This window comes from Kogia breviceps, chromosome 5, assembly GCF_026419965.1.
Source record: "Kogia breviceps isolate mKogBre1 chromosome 5, mKogBre1 haplotype 1, whole genome shotgun sequence".
Classification (NCBI taxonomy): domain Eukaryota; kingdom Metazoa; phylum Chordata; class Mammalia; order Artiodactyla; family Physeteridae; genus Kogia; species Kogia breviceps.
In genome coordinates this window covers 58246503-58267522 of record NC_081314.1, presented here as the reverse complement: position 1 = coordinate 58267522, position 21020 = coordinate 58246503, and the positions used below count along the sequence as shown (strand labels likewise).

The following is a 21020-nucleotide window of genomic DNA, read 5'->3' as shown; positions in this document are numbered from 1 at the left end:
ATACTCATATCAGATAAAATAGACTTTAAAATAAAGGTTGTTACAAGAGACAAGAAAAGACACTACAAAATGATCAAGGGATCAATCCAAGAAGAAGATACAACAATTATAAATATATATGCACCCAACATAGGAGGACCTCAATACATAAAGCAACTGCTAACAGCTGTAAATGAGGAAGTCAACAGTAACAGAATAATAGTGGGGAACTTTAACACCTCACTTACACCAATGGACAGATCATCCAAAATGAAACCAAATAAGGAAACAGAAGCTTTAAATGACACAATAGAGCAGACAGATTTAACTGATATTTATAGGACATTCCATCCAAAAACAGCAGATTAAACTTTCTTCTCAAGTGCGCACGGAACATTCTCCAGGATAGATCACATCTTGGATCACAAATCAAGCCTCAGTAAATTTAACAAAATTGAAATCATATCAAGTGCCTTTCTGACAACAACTTTATGAAATTAGGAATGAATTACATGGGAAAAAACGTAAAAAACACAAACACATGGAGGCTAAACACTACATTACTAAATAACCAAGAGATCACTGAAGAAATGAAAGAGGAAATCAAAATATACCTAGAGACAAATGACCATGAAAACACGACAATACAAAACCTATGGGATGCAGCAAAAGCAGTTCTGAGAGGGAAGTTTATAACTATACAAGCCTACCTCAAGAAACAAGAAAAATCTGAAATAAATAATCTAACCATACACCTAAAGGATCTAGAGAAAAAAGAACAAAGAAAACCCAAAGTTAGCAGAAGGAAAGAAATAATAAAGATCAGAGCAGAAATAAAAACAAAGAAAACAATAGCAAATATCAATAAAACTAAAAGCTGGTTCTCTGAGAACATAAACAAAACGGATAAACCATTAGCCAGATTCATCAAGAAAAAGAGGGAGAGGACTCAAATCAATAAAATTAGAAATGAAAAAGGAGAAATCACAATTGACACTGCAGAAATACAAGGGATTATAAGAGATTACTACAAACAACTATATGCCAATGAAATGGACAACCTGGAAGAAATGGGCAAATTCTTAGAAAAGTGTAACCTTCTAAGACTGAATCAGGAAGAAATAGAAAATATGGACAGACCAATTACAAGTAATGAAATTGAAATTGTGGTTAAAAATCTTCCAACAAACAAAAGCCCAGGACCAGATGGCTACACAGCTGAATTCTATCAAACATTTAGAGAAGAGCTAACACCCATCCTTCTCAAACTCTTCCAAAAAATTGCAGAGGAAAGAACACTCCCAAATTCATTCTATGAGGCCACTATCACCCGGATACCAAAATCAGACAAAGATACTACAAAAAAAGAAAATTATAGTCCAATATCACTGATGAATATAGATGCAAAAATCCTCAACAAAATACTAGCAAACAGAATCCAACAACACATGAAAAGGATGATATACCATGATCAAGTGGGATTTATCCCAGGGATGCAAGGATTCTTCAATATACGCAAATCAATCAATGTGGTATACCATATTAACAAATTGAATAAGAAAAACCATATGATCATCTCAATAGATGCAGAAAATGCTTTTAAGAAAATTCAACACCTATTTATGATAAAGACTGTCCGGAAAGTGGCCATAGAGGGAACCTACCTCAACATAATAAAGGCCATATATGACAAACCCACAGCAAACATCATTCTCAATGGTGAAAAACTGAAAGCATTTCCTCTAAGATCAGGAACAAGACAAGGATGTCCACTCTCACCGCTATTATTCAACATAGTTTTGGAAGTCCTAGCATCAGCAATCAGAGAAGAAAAAGAAATAAAAGGAATACAAATTGGAAAAAAGAAGTAAAACTGTCACTGCAGATGACATGATAATATACATAGAGAATCCTAAAGATGCCACCAGAACACTACTAGAGCTAATCAATGAATTTGGTAAAGTTGCAGGATACAAAATTAGTGCACAGAAATCTCTTGCATTCCTATACAGTGATGATGAAATATCTGAAAGTGAAATTGAGGAAACACTGCCATTTACCATTGCAACAAAAAAAATAAAATACCTAGGAATAAACCTACCTAGGGAGACAGAAGACCTGTATGCAGTAAAATGTAAGACACTGATGAAAGAAATTAAAGATGATATCAACAGATGGAGAGATATACCATGTTCTTGGATTGGAAGAATCAATATTGTGAAAATGACTATACTACCCAAAGCAATCTACAGATTCAATGCAATTCGGTTCAAACTACCAGTGGCATTTTTTACGGAACTAGAACAAAAAAATCTTAAAATTTGTATGGAGACACAAAAGACCCCAAATGTCCAAATCAGTCTTGAGGGAGAAAAATGGAGCTGGAAGAATCAGACTTCCTGACTTTGGACTGTATACCACAAAGCTACAGTCATCAAGATAATATGGTACTGGCACAAAAACAGAAACACGGATCAATGGAACAAGATAGAAAGCCCAGAGGTAAACCTACACACCTATGGTCAACTAATCTATGACAAAGGAGGCAAGGCTATACAATGGAGAAAAGACAGTCTCTTCAATAAGTGGTTCTGGGAAAACTGGACAGCTACATGTAAAAGAATAAAACTAGAACACTCCCTAACACTTATACACAAAAATAAACTCAAAATGGATTAGAGACCTAAATGCAAGACCAGACACTATAAAACTCTTAGAAGAAAACATAGGAAGATCACTCATTGTCATAAATCACAGCAAGATCTTTTTTGATCCACCTCCTAAAGTAATGGAAATAAAAACAAAAATAAACAAATGGGACCTAATGAAACTTAAAAGCTTTTGCACAGCAAAGGAAACTACAAACAAGACGAAAAGACAACCCTCAGAATGGGAGAAAATATTTGCAAACAAATTAATGGACAAAGGATTAATCTCCAAAATATATAAACAGCTCATGCAGCTTGATATTAAATAAACAAACAACCCAATCCAAAAATGGGCAGAAGACCTAAATAGACATTTCTCTAAAGAAGACACACAGATGGCAAAGAAGAACATGAAAAGCTGCTCAACATCACTAATTATTAGAGAAATGCAAATCAAAACTACAATGATGTATCACTTCACACCAGTTAGAATGGGTTTCATCAGAAAATCTACAAACAACAAATGTTGGAGAGGATGTGGAGAAAAGGGAACTCTCTTGCACTGTTGGTGGGAATGTAAATTGATACAGCCACTATGGAGAACAGTATGGAGGATCCTTAAAAAATTAAAAATAGAATTACCATATGATCCAGCAATCCCACTACTGGGCATATACCCAGAGAAAACCACAATTCAAAAAACACATGGACCCCAATGTTCATTGCAGCAATATTTACAATGCCAGGTCATGGAAGCAACCTAAATGCCCATCAACAGATGAATGAATAAAGAAGATGTAGTACATATATACAATGGGATATTACTCAGCCATAAAAAGGAACGAAATTGGGTCATTTGTTGAGACGTGGATGGATCTAGAGACTGTCATACAGAGTGAAGTAAGTCAGAAAGAGAAAAACAAATATTGTATATTAACGCATATATGTGGAACCTAGAAAAATGGTACAGATGAACCAGTTTTCAGGGCAGAAATTGAGACACAGATGTAGAGAACAAACGTATGGACACCAAGGCGGGAAAGCCACAGGTTGGTGGGGTGATGGTGTGATGAATTTGGTGATTTGGATTTACATGTATACACTGATGTGTATAAAATTGACTAATAAGAACCTGCTGTATTAAAAAAAATAAAAAATAAACCTATATAAAGGTTTAAAACAAACAATCAAATAAAAGAAATATTGAATCACTATGTTGTATTCTAGGAACAAGGAAACAAACAACCTCATAGAAAAAGAGATCACATTTGTGGTTACCAGAGATGGGGGTGGGGGAGGGGGAAATGGATGAAGGTGGTCAAAAGGTACAAACTTCCAGTTATAAGGTAAAGAAGTACTAGTGATGTAATGTACAACATGATAAATAAATTAACACTGCTGGGTTTCCCTGGTGGCACAGTGGTTGAGAATCTGCCTGCCAATGCAGGGGACACGGGTTCAAGCCCTGGTCTGGGAGGATCCCACATGCCGTGGAGCAACTAGGCCCGTGAGCCACAACTACTGAGCCTGCGTGTACAGAGCCTATGCTCCACAATAAGAGAGGCCACGACAGTGAGAGGCCCGCAAACTGCGATGAAGAGTGGCCCCTGCTTGCCGCAACTAGGGAAAGCCCTCGCGTAGAGGCCCAACACAACCAAAAATAAATAAATAAATAAATAAATATACAAAATTAACACTGCTGAATGTACATATAAAAGTTGTTAAGAGAGTAAATCTTAAGTGTTCTCACAACAAGGAAAAACATTTTTTTTCTATTTCTTTAAATCTGCATCTATATGAGATGATGGATGTTCACTAAACTTATTTTGGTAATCATTTCATAATGTATGTAAGTCAAATTATTATGCTGTGCACCTTAAACAGTGCTGTAGGGCTTCCCTGGTGGCGCAGTGGTTGAGAGTCTGCCTGCCGATGCAGGGGACACGGGTTCGTGCCCTGGTCCGGGAAGATCCCACATGCCGCGGAGTGGCTGGGTCCGTGAGCCATGGCCGCTGAGCCTGCGCGTCCGGAGCCTGTGCTCCGCAACGGGAGAGGCCACAGCAGTGAGAGGCTGGCGTACCGCAAAAAAAAAACCAAAAAAAAACAGTGCTGTATGTCAATTATATCTCATTAAAGCTGGAAAAAATATAATTGAAAGTGTTTTGTGATTTTATTAACATAGACTAAACTTTATTAAGCAAATAATAAACACTAAAGAAAGGAAAAATTTAAATCAGCACCAATAACCCAGAAGAATTGATAAACTGCATATGCTTTAAATACTTATCCTTTAATATTAATTATAAAAAAATCACTTCATAAAAGCTAGCCAATTATGAGGTCAGTTATATTATTTTCCAATAATAGAATATAATATTCTACATTATTGATTAAAAAATCAAGTAAACGGACTTTGGGGTTGATATTAAAGATTTTGAATGTATACCCATCCTGAATAGATGCCATCTGAGGAAAAAACTGTGGACAAGATGAAGACATTCCCCAGAAAATAATTATAGGTAAGTTTCAACTACAAACAAATGAGCAATTTAGGTGCCAAATATCTTAATGAAGCTTAATCTTTTCATTTAAGCATGCTTAATTGAGACAAAGACCCCTATTCATGTAAACGTTATACTTTTCCGCATCAAATAACCATAAATATTGATACACCAATTTTACCTGGTACATAAGTGTTTACCTGGTACATAATATTGATTTTCCTGACAATTCTAAATAACACTCTCCTATTAATAACTCAAAAGAAATTGCAGGCTCAAACATAATATTTCTTTTAAGATAAATTAATTTTATTTTCAAAAAGGTATCTCAGTCAATGGCTTTTTATTTAGCATAGAATATTATTGCCCTTGCCCCCAAAATGAATATACTTTCTTAGCCTTAATTATAAGGCAAAAAATTATGTTTCTCTTGTTTATTAAAAAAAAGTACAATGTGTTTTCTTCTTAATAGAACTGTGTAGAGGGAAATAACTATTCATTTCAGATGAATTTCTCATGATGAAGGCAGAAAGAATAAAAAATGTCCAATAATTAACTTTTTAAATTATATATGACATTTTTGATCAGTCATTCTTTCACATCCTCAGAGATGCAGCATATTGTTAACATAGGAATAAAGATTCTTCCAAACTAATATTCAGAACCAATCTACACATTTTTAACAAATATTATGATTTTGAACAAATCATTTGGTATCTTGGTGACAACTTTCTGTATCTAATGACTATAAATAATAACAACTTTCCAATGTAAAAAATTACCAATCATAAAGTATCTTAAAATTCTGTAAGAAAAGAAAAACTTAATGCATATATTAACACTGAATAAGTTAAGCTTATTCAGTGAAAATTGTATTTTGTCAGTCAAAAAGGATAGTGAAAAACATTGAGGAATTTCAGGCATCTGACTAATAGGTTAACTAAATTCACAAATGCAATCATTTAAATAAACTTTCTATTAACCTTTTTGAAAATAATAAAAACACATTTTTCTATTATAAATATCTATTTGAATATAAAATTAGAAATATTCTAGAAAAATAGCTACATATTACATTTCTAATGGCCCACAACATATGGCAGTCATTCTTCTATCAATTTTAAAATGAAAATGTTTATTATATTCTGTATATTCAGATTCTTAACATTTATTTCAAAATCCTGTCCCAAAGAATATAAACTGAATACAAACTGTTACAAGCAGAATCCCAGAAGTATACAAAGGACATGCTAAAGAGAGATGAGGGCAAGTTAAGGAAATCCACAGTGAAGCACACAAGGACTGATGACAATAGGAAGTCCCTGGGTGCTTTGTTTTTAATATATAAAGTAACTTCATTTTTTTAATTGAAGTATCAATATAATTGATTTACAATGTTGTGTTAGTTTCAGGTGTACAGCAAAGTGATTCAGTTATACATATATATCAATATATATCTGCTCTTTTTCAGATTCCTTTCCCTTATAGGTTTTTACAAAATATTGAGTGTAGTTCCCTGTGCTATACAGTAGGTCCTTGTTGGTTATCTATTTTATATATAGTAGTGTGTATATGTTAATCTCAAATTCCTAATTTATTCCTCCCCCCTTTCTCCTTTAATAAGTTTGCTTTCTATGTCTGTAGGTCTATACCTATTTTGTATATAAGTTCATTTGTATCTTTTTTTTTTTAGATTCCACATATAAGTGATTTCATATGATATTTGTCTTTCTTTGGCTTACTTCATTTAGTATGATAATCTCCAGGCCCATCCATATTGCCACAAATGGCATTATTTCATTCTTTTTTATGGCTGAGTAATATTCCATTGTGTGGATGCAACCTAAATGTCCATTGGCAGATGAATGGATAAAGAAGATGTGGTATATATACACAATGGAATATTACTCAGCCATAAGTAAGCCCCTGAGTCTTAAAGGGGTCAAGGAGAGTGAGCTGTGTTACTGGAACCTAGTAAGAGTGGGAAGCTGTTGAAAAAGAGCCACATGACAGGAAATGTGGTCACAGGTAGACGAGTTTGCTCCTATCTGTCAAACAGAGCCCCATGGAGGTTAGGGATAAATATCCTGAGCTCTCACTTTTCCCACACACCAAACTTGCATGTGCCTCCCGCTGGCTGAATCCAGTAGAGTTAGAAGGCTCGTGAGTTTGGATGATGCAGCCCATTGAGATGGACATTCCAGGGCAGAGTGCAGGGCAGAGAGGAGAATGGTTCTGAGGAGGAGAACTCTGGGAATACAGAAATGAGTCTGATTGGGAATATGGGATTGATAGGTACACACTACCATATTTAAAATAGATAACCAACAAGGACCTACTGTATAGCACAGGGAACTTGTCTCAATATCCTGTAATAACTTAAATGGGAAAAGAAGTTGAAAGAGAATGGATACTTGTATGGGTGTAACTGAATCACTTTGTTGTACACCTGTAATTAACACAACATTGTTAATCAACTATACTCTATTATAAAATAAAAGTTTTTTAAAAATTTTTTAAATGAGTCTGCTATTGACCCCCATCCTTTAAGAATTCAGTCTTTTGAGCTCTTTGCTATCTATCTTTCAAATGCATATAGTAAGAATATGAACTAGATTTCAACTTAAATTGGAAACAAAATTTAGGAACATGCAATATATTCATATTGGAAAATTCAGAAAACAAGTTCCTGTTCTTCTTTGCTTTTATGTTTAATATATATTAATAGCAGTCCAACATAATGATATATATATATATATATATATATATATATAGTTTTGATTTCACGTTGTAATGGCACTTGTTCCAATATAAATTACATTTATAGCCAAAAAATAAAGTTATTTGGATGAAGAAATGATCTTTCTTACTTTTACATCATACCTATCCAGGTCATCTGCAGGAAATTACTGCATCAAAAGCCTTACAGTAGGGACTTCCCTGGTGGTGCAGTGGTTAAGAATCTGCCTGCCAATGCAAGGGACACAGGTTCGATCCCTGGTCCAGGAAGATCCCACATACCGCGGAGCAACTAAGCCCGTGTGCCACAACTACTGAGACTGCGAGCCAAAACTACTGAAGCCCGTGCACATAGAGACCGTGCTCCGCAAGAAGAGAAGCCACTGCAATGAGAAGCCCGTGCACCGCAATGAAGAGTAACCCCCACTTGCCGCAACTGGAGAAAGCCCGTGCACAGCAACGAAAACCCAATGCAGCCATAAATAAATAAATATATGTGTGTGTGTGTTTTAAAGCCTTACAGTAATTACCTTTTTAAAAGTTAGGCTAAGCACAATAAATTATTTTTATATGGAACTACTTTCATATGGCAGCATAAAATAATCAGTCAATGGCTATATCTGAAAAGCAAAACATAACTTCATTTAAGCTTGGTATGTTAAGGCATTTCTGCTTATATCTTCCCACATTTGGCATTGTTAATTTCCTCTATAAATAACCAAGACTCTCTACCCATATGTCCTATAACATGAATTCTTACTTCAGCAATAGTTGGCTGCTACAACCATGACTACCCATTTGTGGTTATAATCGTACTGAAAAGGAAAACAAGTTTCTTAAGAGAAATTCCACACCTTCAAAGCTGATTTTTACTCTTTAAAGAGTCTTTATTATGCTTACACAAGCCATGAATTTCCAAGAGACAAACAGGTATACAGTGTTTTGTACACTTATTTGATCACCTTTTTCATGGAACACCTTAAAGAATATTGTTTAAGAAACAATACTGTAGCCATTCAAAATCCCTCACAGCAATTTCAAGACAAGGATACATACAAAAACAGGTCCTTATCAGTAGAAGGTACCTTTGCATTAATGTTATATTTCTCCCCCACTAATCCCTGGACCATATTCCACCCCCATCAGAAGGTTCAGTTTATTGCACTAGATGAAGAAAAAAAAGTTTAAAAATGCTTGGTATCATAGCTATTATTATTGACTGGCTGCTTACATTGAAACGATCAGCTTTATCATAGAGGATTTATAAATTTCCTACATCTATGTGCTTTATAATGTGTCTCTAATGCTCAGAAAATGTGCAAGAAATACTTTTTGTGTATAAGATTGAGAGGAATAAAAAGTTAATATTCAATCTAAAACAATGTCCTATTTATGCCAAAAAATATATAAGAAATAGGTACCCTAGGTCTCATCTTCAGCTCTCACATGAACTTACTCTGTCATTTGAGAAAAACTGGACTAGTTTATACTCCACTCACCCACCTGTGTGTGTGTGTCTGTGTGTGTGTGTGTGTGTGCGTGCATGTGTGTGTCTGCGTTTGTGTCTGAAGGTATTTGGGGATGGTGTATTTCTTTCTCTCTGCTCTTCCTTTCCTCTGTCCCTCTAGCCTATTTCCACTAAGAACATAATGTACTCAAAACAAAAGATATACATGATTTCTCAGGGTATTAAAAATAACACAAACAATCAGAGCACTCAGAAGCTATAAATCAGAAATTATACGCATGTATGGTATGCATATGCGTGCAATTGAAAGGCATATTAAAGGTTATATACGTATACCTTTATATACAAAGATGCACACACAAATATATATATATATTTTTTGCTATGTATAGAAAGTAAGGACTAAAGAAAAGTACAAGTACGCCAACATAGTTACTAAGACCATATATCAAATTAGGCTCTGAACTCTCTGACAGAAGGGCAACAGAGAAATACAATCACAGATTTTCATTATTGGACTCAGTGCAATTCATCAAATGATATAAAACACTTTCTCTTTCCTTCCCTTCCTCCCTCCTTCTCTCTCTCTCAGTCTCAATCTATACACACACACGTGTGTGTGTGTGTGTGTGTGTGTAATCTCTACAGATATAAACATGCAAGAGTTAAATACACACAATTTTGACTTTTAATCTATCACATATTTCATACTTTAATATTTTCAAAGAGCAAATATATCTTTGTATAAATTATATGTGTGAAAGCCTACCGTGGCATCAAAAAATGAAAAAAATACTAAAAGTATGGCTAGAAAATACATAGATTCTGAAAATCTAGGTTGTTTTTAAGTACAAATGTTCCACCTAGTAGTGTTTTATCTGCCTAGGAACAAGTAGTACTATACTAGAAACCAATTTTTTAAAATAAGGTAACATTTTTACTTTAAGGGGCTTATATGATGAAGAGTTGTAGAAACCATGAAATACATGTTAAATTTTTATTTACTCACACATGTGAATCTACACACCCACATAGCACCCTTTAACCACTGTGTAAAATGATCTATGATTTTACATGGGAAACATTTGCAACTGTTACCTTCACTCAGTAGCTTTCTTTCCAACACCTGTTTATAGAAGTATACTGATGACTAGAATGTTTTGAGCTGAGACTTGAGGGAAAATACTATGTAATAGTCTTCTTTGTGTTACAGTGCCAGGTACATGGTTGGCATGCAACACATTTGGATTGAGCAAATCAAAGAGTAAATAGTTTATCAAGGAAATCAAGTGACAAAGATCATCACTAAATTACCTTCTTTAGTTACAAATGCTGGATCAATCCTAGAGAATGGGATTTAGGGTGATATCTCTACCACCTTACACTTAGAGCCATATGAATAATCAGGTTCCCCACATACACTCATTCCACTTAAAAACGAAGGAGACACCACAAGTTGTAAATTAACAGCAACATCAGCCCTTGGACTTGTCTCACTTTGGCCGTTTTTTTTTTCAGCTTTCGAGTTAGTTGCCAACAAAGGCATTTCATATAAAATTTGGATTTTGAGCTCCTCTTAAGAAATCAAATGTCTGGCAACCCTGTACCCAGAGTTGCTCAAGACAACACAAAGTTACACCCAAATGCTGTTGCTCCCTCTAGAAAGGGCATGTGCTTTCCAGTAACCACATCACTCACTCCCCAGTATCTGGTACTCCAATGGCTTCACCCATTTATGTTCACTCTGGGGCCACTGCAAGCATCTGATTTTGTAAGCTCTGCTACGCACAAACCATTTTTAACAATGAATCCAAATCTCAATTTTGGTAATTACTAGCAGTGCAACCTTGGGCAAGTAATTTATTCTCATAGAGTCTCAATTTCATCACCTATAAAACTGTAAAAGTAATCCCTTGTCACATCACAGGGTGACTGTGGAAGGAAATGAGATTATATATGAAAAGGCTTTGTGAACTTGAAAGGCCATATGTATATACAGTCTTATTTTTATTTTATTATTAAAGTCCTAATAAGTAAAACTGTTATCATCTTTAAACTATGATATATTCTGAAACAAAATTTAAATTCCTTAAATTAATAGGTAGAAAAAGAAACTACAAATGTTAACAGTGACTTAGATGTGGGAGGGAGGGTGACACAAGAGGGAAGAGATATGGGAATATATGTATATGTATAACTGATTCACTTTGTTGTAAAGGAGAAACTAACACACTATTGTAAAACAGTTATACTCAAATAAAGATGTTAAAAAAAAACTGGTGAATAGTAGAATGCAAGCAGAGACTATATCATCAGATGGCATTATTTTTGTTCAATCCACTTGCTCTAAAATAATTTAATCAAATGTAATGTTATTTAAGAAAAGTTAAGGTCAAATTACTTTCTTAAAATAAAAGATATAGAGCAGGCAGGATATATAATATTTTCATTAATTATTCCCAAATTATCTATAAATAAATATTAGTTTTCTGCATAAAGTATTAATAATATAACTTAAACACATTTAATGTTAGTGTCTTAAAGAAAAGCAACTACGCTTAAAGTAATTCTATAACAAAGAATTATAGAATTAAAATCTAAATATCACTCTTACCTAAAGTTTTACAGTAAAGTCTTAATTTTAAAGGTATTTCTATATCTTTATTGCTATTGTTTTTATTTCAAATTCTCCCTTTAATATGAGTGTGTATGTATATTCAATTTTTTAAATTGAAACCTTCTATTTCTGAATAAGTTTTCAAAAACTCTTTTCTATTCACAGAATATAGGCACAAATTCCAATTGTGTGTTTTCCTCCTTCACAGTTCCACATCTCTTATTCACTGACTTTATTTCTCTTGCCTAATAATGCTGATGGTTACCCAATTTTGAATCCTTAGTAACTTGTGCTAAAGATGCTTGATATTGTATGCATACTATCATAAACATTATGCTGTCATATATAAATATTCTATATAAAAAATATATTTCCCTTTGGCCAATTTTTTCATTACTGAATACATAAATGTCACTGGGGTACCTCATTTACTTAATGGACTTTATTAACTTGATCAAAATTCATCGCTAGAGTGAATCTTTTAGTTTCATATAACAACAAACCTCTTGCACTTTTTTCTCTGGATCCAGACTGAGTTTTGGCAAGCATGATCATACCTTCAACGATATGTGACTTTCAGATATAAAAAAAAAGGTGCTTTTCATATTCTCCATAGTTTACTATGATATATTCCTATTAGATGTACCATTAAAAACTAGTGAATATTAGCATGCAAGCAGCTTATTGTTGTGTTTATCTTTAGTAGCCATAATAATTACCACGTATTGAATGCCTATCTTGAGCAGGGCTTTACATATTAAGCCACTGAATCCTTGTCATAACCCTCTACATATTGTAACATTAGTTTACAACTAAGGAAAAGGAAGCTAAAGAAAGGTTAAGTAACTTGATCCCTGCCTCACAGCCCATAAGCAAATGGCAGAGACAGAATTACAACACAAGTCTTTTCAGATCCCAAAGCTCCAAATGCTTTCTAAGCAATTGCTTGTCAAGCTATTTCCATTGTCCTCAGGGATGAATAAACTCCCTAAAACTGGTAATAAGAGTCAGAGATCATTATATAAATAGTGGATGTTGAAAAAATCTCTAAAGATTTATGAGCCCATTGTGAAGGCAGTATAAATCATGTGAGTTGAAATAAAACCCATAAAGATGACAGGATTCAATGATTGATATGTGCTTCATTATCATTATTTACAAGTAAGATATACTACAACCTAATGTTTAAATTTCCCTCAATTCATTTATTTAATCAAAAATAGGAAGGAGTGGGCTTCCCTGGTGGCGCAGTGGTTGAGAGTCCGCCTGCTGATGCAGGGGACACGGGTTCATGCCCCAGTCGGGGAAGATCCCACATACCGCGGAGTGGCTGGGCCCGTGAGCCATGGCTGCTGAGCCTGCGCATCCAGAGCCAAAAAAAAAAAAAAAAAAGGAAGGAGTAATTTTTTTATAAAGAGAATCATTTTTTATGATTTAAATTAAATTAAATCCTATTTAATTTTTTTTCTGCCTAGTAAATTCTTATGGTGACACTTTGAATCTCATTTTGTAAAATAAATCCAAAAATTATATTGATTTTACTATATTTGGTCTTCAATGCATTGTGTATATCATTTTTATTCATGAATTAAGAAAGATTAATGCTTAACTCAAGCACCTAACACTTTTTTTAGTCTTAAATATAATTTTTTAAAGAAATATACAAGTGTTTACACAAAGTGTAAACTAGTAACATTTTTCAGGATTATACATTGTGTAAGAACACAAATTCTGAAATTCAAACCCAAAAGACTGACATATGAGGTTGGTCCTGAAGTCTTGTTTCTCCTTTTAAGCCTATACATTCCAATTTAATCCAAAGTTGGTAACCAAGAGAAAGTATAGATTTTAGAAATAAATATCTATATGATTCAGTTTATTTCTATTTATTCATTATATCATTGATCCATTTATTTTTTTATGTAGGGATATATATGTGTATGTATACACACACACACACACACACACACATATATATACTCTACTTGCCACCAAAAAATGATTTGTGATTCCAGATTCCTCAGTTCCTCATGTTAATAGGCATGCAGGCAATCAGGTTGCTAAAATTAAAAGTAGTTACTGAGACTGAATATTAAACTCATCTCTGAGACTCCTTGTAGCCAATAACAGAAAAAAAGACAATGATGCTGACTTCTTTGCAGCTATAACTACCTCTTTAGCTTGTCAGAATAATTGAAAATATTTTCAGATTTCTGTAACTGTTTGAAAACTACAATATTTTTTCAAGGTTACTGATGATTTCATACAAAACATGCATGCAGACAATATTTAATGATATATAGGTAATGTTTACAAGTTATCAGGAGAAGTAGTCAACATTAACACCAAAATGCTGCCATAAATGTGTTGCTTCGGAAATGTTCTAATTTAACAGTGATGGGTTAAATTCACTTCTATTTGTTTCAGAGTCATATTTGACTCCAGTCAGTGCCCCAGACTAAATTATTATACTTTGTTGTTTACAACCACATAAATATACTGCATCTGAGTGAAGATAAGCCAACAATAACTAACTGCTTATTAGTTTTTAGCCTTTGTGATGTGTTTAGTGTGTAGTAAACACCATACCAGGGTGTTTTAGTAGGAAAAAATACAAGAGAATCAAAAGACAGTTTCTGCCAAAGGTTGATAAGCTACTGGAGAGGTAAGAATACTTGGTTCACCTTGTGCATTGCTAGTAGGAGTATAAAATGGTATAGCTGATGTGGAAAACATTATGGCAGTTCCTCCAAAAATTAAATACAAATTATCATATGGTCCAGCAATTCTACTTCAAAAGAACTGAAAGCAGGGCTCCAACAGATATTTGTATGACAATCACATAGGAGCATTATTCACAATAGCCAAAAGCTAGAAACAACCCAAATGACCCATCACTGGATAAGCAAAATGTGGCATATATAGATACAATGGAATATTATTCAGCCTTAAAAAGTAATGAAGTTCTGAAACATGTTATAACAATGTGGATGAAATTTGAAAGCAATATGCTAAGTAAAATAAGCCAGATACAAAAGGACAAATAGTGTATGATTATACTTACATGAGGGGCCTAGAGTAAATTTACAGACACAGAAAATAAGATGGTGGTTGCCAGGAGATGGGGGGGAAAGAAATTGGAAAGTATTGCTTAAAAATTTCAGTCTTGGAAAATGAAAAAATTCTGGAGATGGATGGTAGTGGTGGTTGCACAGCAATGTGAATGTACTTAATGTCATGAACTGCATACCCAAAAATAGTTAAAATGGCAAATTTTATGTCATGTATATTTTTCCACAATTTAAAAAGAAATTAAAAAAGAATACTTGGCTTACTCTTCTAAGGTTGTTTTTTTTTTGCATATATTAATTTTCATTCATCATTCACTAGCTTTGAAAGTATCACTTATGTGAACACTTAATGTATTCCTCTGGCCAGACCCGAAAGCAAAATGTAAGGAGAAATTCCTATGTTCTATTTTCTATTGCATTTCTATTTCTATTGTATGTTACCCCATGACATAATATTGCAGTGGTTCTCAAACAGGACCTTATTTAAAAAGCACAGAGCCCAAGGCCACATAAGAATTACAGAATCAGAATATTTGAAAAGTCCTACCCAAGAATTCTTTTTTTTTTTTTTTTTTTTTTTGTGGTACACGGGCCTGTCACTGTTGTGGCCTCTCCCATTGCGGAGCACAGGCTCCGGACACGCAGGCCCAGCGGCCACGGCCCATGGGCCCAGCCGCTCCGCCGCACGCGGGATCCTCCCAGACCGGGGCACAACCCCGCGCTCCCTGCATCGGCAGGCGGACTCTCAACCACTGAGCCACCAGGGAAGCCCCCAAGAATTCTTTTTAACTCCCCAGTAATTCTGATCATAAACCTTGTTGGGAATGACTTTACTTTTTTACTCAGTGTGTGGTCTTAGCTGAATACTGACAGAAACTGATTTTTTTTCAGAGCTGTGGAAACACCATAATCTAACTCTCTCATTAAGAAATAAACACATTTAGGAATTGGAAACATTTCTAAGATTCCTTCCAAAACTGAATAACATAACATGAAAGCTTTCACTGTCTTTCATCCACTATCTAGGCTCTTGTGGTTAACAAAAAGCAATAATATATTTATTCTATACCTAAGGCCTTTATAAGAACAGCATGATCCCAGAAAGTCTAATAATCTCCATTGATCCATAAAATTTGATGGCAGTATCATTATGAATCCATTCTAAACTAATTCCCTTTAATATAAGCATGAATTATATATTCCGGTCATAGTATATGAAGTCTAAACTCACTTAGTCAGGCTGATATTAGAAAATACACTTATTTAACACATGATGGCCTTACCAGAAAATATGTTTAAGTTGATCCAAGATCTTCTAATATATATGTTAAAAAAATCTTTAAAAAAAATTAGCTTCAAAAGCTCTAGAGTACATTAGAAAACTGTCTTTCTAAGGGGAAAATATTACCAATTACATGGGCATAAACTCTGAAGTTTCTTCTCCTCTGAGCCTATTTTTCACATAAGCATCAAATAAATTTTCTTCACACACAACTCTGAGCAAGTCATTCTTGTAACTTAAGCAATGTGAACAAAAAGTGCCAATTGTTCAGTTTTGCCTGTTAATGCAAAGCCCAAACTCCCTAGTGTAGCATTAAGGTCACTAGGCTATGACCCCAAATATTTTAGGGACTGCGTTAACCACACTGTTTCAGTTGTTTATCACCACAGAGTCAAAATTACAAGACACAAGAGACTGAAATGGGTTCTACTCTCCATGTATTCATTCCTTGGTGTGGCACTCAGTTAAGCCCAGATTGCCCCTGCACCCTTCCTAACCTGCTGCCTGATGTTGGGGTTCTTTATCTGTGTGAACTTGGCCCTAGAGCTGGAGCTGCTCCCTTTTCAATCAGGGAATTACCAAGGGCTGCTCCTGCTTGATAATCCAGCCTCTGTGAGTGTGGCAGGGTGCAAAAGAAGGCATTCCCATCCTTCCATTACTTTTCCTGATGGCAAAGAAAGTGGTCCCATCAGGACATCCAGTCATAACTCTTATCTCAGGTCTCCTGTCATCTCTTTTCGAAATGTAATTTATGAACATAATTTTTCAAGCAAGCATAAATTTTAAACCAAGAAGTACTTCAAGAGAGAATTTACGGGTGCCATTTGTTCCATTGTCTTTTTGCAGAGGTGCAGCTTATATTTGAGACGAAGCACAAATATCTCGGACAATCTTGCTTAAAAACAACAGATAATACTCATAGTTTTAAAAATTCTAGCTGCATCCCATAAGACAGAAAAATCATTATATACAGGATCCACTCGGGGGATATTCCTGAGGTCTCCTATAGTATCAACTAACCTTCCCCAAAATCATTCGTACTATTTTTCTTGAGCTGCAGTCATTGTGGACTCATTTATGTTTCTTCTTACACAGACTTATACCTTCCCAACTGCATACCTATATTCACCCTGTATTTTCTACCTGGACATCGTTACATCCTTCACTGCTTTTTCTACCTAGTAACGTGACCTTCCTTCGAAGGATCTCCTCACTCTCTCCCCCGTTGTGGTGCTTTCCATGGCCTTTCCCACTGGAACTGAGCTCCTCATCTTTTAATTCTCATTGCATCTTATTTATGCCCCTTTTGAGCCACTTAAGCACATTCTTCCATCCACCAAAGAAGTCTGAATACAGATTGAATATCCTTTGCCAGATTTTATCAGTATGATTTGAGTGAGTTTATACTCACTGAAAGCAGAAATCTTGTATCATTTATCTTTGCATTCATACCAATATCTTATCAGTAATTTTTAGTCAATTAATGAGTATTAGAAAATTACTATCTAAGAAGTCACTCTTATTACGATCATTTTAAGTGGATCTCTTTGGTTAAAAATAGAACAAATGTGAAATAGAACAAAATAGAACTGTATCATGAATTAACATGGTGGTAACCATAAATTTAATACATTTTCATAAACAGCTAAAGGAAGTCTCTGCTGTCTGTCACAGAATAAAAGAAATATAGCATCTTTCCAACACTGTTCCTGTCTTCTCTCCACGTTTTCTTTATTATATATTCCACTTGCTTTAACTGACGTTAGGTTCAAGGTCTACAATCATTAGGCTTCATGTGAGGCCTAATGATTGTGTCTAAATAGCACTGTTGTATCTCTTGTATCTAAATAGCAATATGATATTGCAACCTTTAGATACGAAGCACTTGGAATTGCCTTTTTATTTTAATTATGCATGCTTCAAAACAGTAACTCCAAAAGCAGTCCACAGCAAGGAAACAAAATCATTAAATAACAAATTTCTAATATTCCAAAGTCAACACTTTGTAGTCATTCTCTCTTTTTCCTTCTTGAAATTATGTCAGTTTCTATGATTATCTTAATTATCTATTTGCTTACTTGTGTACTGTTCTTCTTTAACAATATCTACACAGTTATCCCACTGACACTAGAATATAATTGCTATGAAAGCAGAGAATCTACGCCGTGGACTGAAAACAGTGTCTGGCATTACAAGAATCACTGCATAAATATTGAATGAGTGAACAGCATCATCAATTAACACTTTCCCTTCTGAAAACTATATTTTCAAGACAATGAAATGATAGGGTTATTCCGGAGTCACACAATATAAATGTCTTTTATTGAAACAAGCCTCGATTGCTTGTTTCAAGCAATCTAAACATGGTTCTTAACCCAAGGAAGAGGAGGAGGAAACACAAGGAGCTTGTAGTACACACTGCAGCTGATCCTGACTTAGGGAGTCTAGATTATGGGCTGGATGTGGTATGCGTCAGCATGCATTTTTTTAATAGCTCCTCCTTAGGTGATTTTTTCAGAATTCAAACCCAGAGCCCAAGTTCTTAACAGCTGAGTGTCTTCCTCTATACACTGAATTACCTCAGGTCATTAGTCTTCTGCTAGTGCCAGGTCCTCCTATGCCTCAGGGCCATATGCAAAGTCCAGCACATACAATCCCAGAGGCCTGGCTCTGGCATCAGGAAAACTAAAGGCAAGAGATATGCCAAAGGCCAGAAACCCTGGCTAGGTTGACTCTTTCCAGACCTTTCTTGGGAACTTGGTACTAATGGAGCCCTGGGACCCCTACTGGCTTGGCTTGGCTGGCTGGCCCCCACTGACAAGGCTAAGTGGGGAGGGGAGATGAGAATCCCGTCCTACAAGGCTCCTCCGGGTGGGTGTACTGATCAGGGTTTTATAAAAATCATCTTAGGGGCTTCGCCTATTAAGAGATATCATAGACAGCAGGTAATAAGCCCCTCAGACACATTCTACCAGGACTCCCTGGGACTATATAGCCTTTGAGGATTGGAGACCCCGTGAACCCCTCCTCTGAAGCAGTGCTAAAGAGGAACCAATTCTCCCTTTTCTGACTGGGTACCATGCAGGGCACATTTGTCTACATGAGAGGCGGATAAGCACAGGGACTAAAAATGGGGTTTGGAAGCCAAGGTGTTGCTCAGGCGATCCTGATGGGGACCCGTGATTGAGAAGTGCTCCAGGGCCGTTGACATTTCTAGGCTAAATCATATTGTATACCAATCTCTCCTCCTACTGACACATTTTTAGTTACAAGTAACAAGCCAACCTTGCAAAGAGGCTACAAAAGGACAGTATAAGAGGTACGTAGGGAAATTAAGTACATGTACTTCAGGACTTTTAAACACCAGTTACCTACATTTAAGATGAAAAAGAAATGATGTGAATTTTCTAATTAATAAAGAACTTGCTCAATTATTTTCATATAGATGACAGTAAGTGTCCAATTATTATGAATTTAGATCCCACTGGAAACAATTAATGACAATAGTAATAAGAAATTACATCCTTTGCACCAGTAAAATTTATGATGGAAAGTTGAGATGTGAATTTTAAAATATACAAGAAGGTACATAATTTTTCAAAATTATTTTAGGGGAAACATGTACGCCCCTGGATCCTAGTTTAATTTCCCTTTTTTACAGCATGCTATAGAAAGTTCCATAATATGAGAGAACCCAATAATATATAAATTTATTATACTATGCATGTGAACAAAGTTTAAAAATTAAGACTATCTAGAATTAGTATATACTATGTTGCCCCATAACCTTAATTAAGCAAACCAGAAAATAAATGACAAAAATTTTTAACTAACCAAAGGAGCTGTCAAAAATATAACAGTTGATTAAGTCAAAGTGTTAGGTGATTGAAGAACTATTGGAAATAGGTACAGGGCTCCTTATCGGGAGGGAGACAAGAAAAGGCAAAAAGAGCAATCCTCAGAACTGCAAAAATTAGAGCAATCTGAAGCCATTAAAGAAAGGATAAATACTGCCATGTATCTAAATATTACAGGAAAACATATGACTATATTATTGCCGAGGGCAAAAACAGATATTTGATAATTATATCAACCTCCAAAAGAAGCAAAATGGACAAAGGAGGAAAAATCATGTTTGTTTAATGAAGAAAAAAATACTGAAATATATTTTTATCAAGAATGAATAAATTAACCTGTCCCTCCCTAAACATTCATTAGAAAATTCATTCATGTGGAACAAATTCCTTTACCAATATTTCTGAATATGTGTTAATGTGCAAAAGCATATTTTTATAGTTACCTTTATTATGTCTATAATTTGATATTCTCACACAGTCTCCTTAATTGATTATGCTCATACTGTTAACATAATATTATCAGCTTTTTTAAAAGACTGATCTTCCTTCTGTAATTTCTCCTAGTGCCATGGTTACATTTGGGTTCATGTTGTTTTCTGTGCAGAAATGCCCTTTACCTTCTTCTTTCATCTTTTATTCCTATTTCCATCCTCGATGGAGATGCACCACTCTTTTTAGCCTTCCTTGACAACCCCACCCAGAGTTAGGGTCCTTTGTCCCATAGCTCCTTATATGTACTTCTAATATATTAATAATGAAGCACTATATTATAAAATTGTTCTTTACTAAATTCTTTCTCAACAAAAAAACCCATTTCTTATTCTTTTTATTATCTCCATGGCCTATCAAAGAGCATGA

At 34.9% G+C, this 21020-nt stretch overlaps 1 protein-coding gene across 1 annotated transcript in view; it reads right to left on the bottom strand.

The window, feature by feature from the left end:
- The window catches only part of NAALADL2 (N-acetylated alpha-linked acidic dipeptidase like 2), a 1506494-nt gene that overhangs the window by 1266716 nt on the left and 218758 nt on the right, over positions 1–21020 (bottom strand). The gene's annotated exons all lie outside the window — the stretch shown is intronic.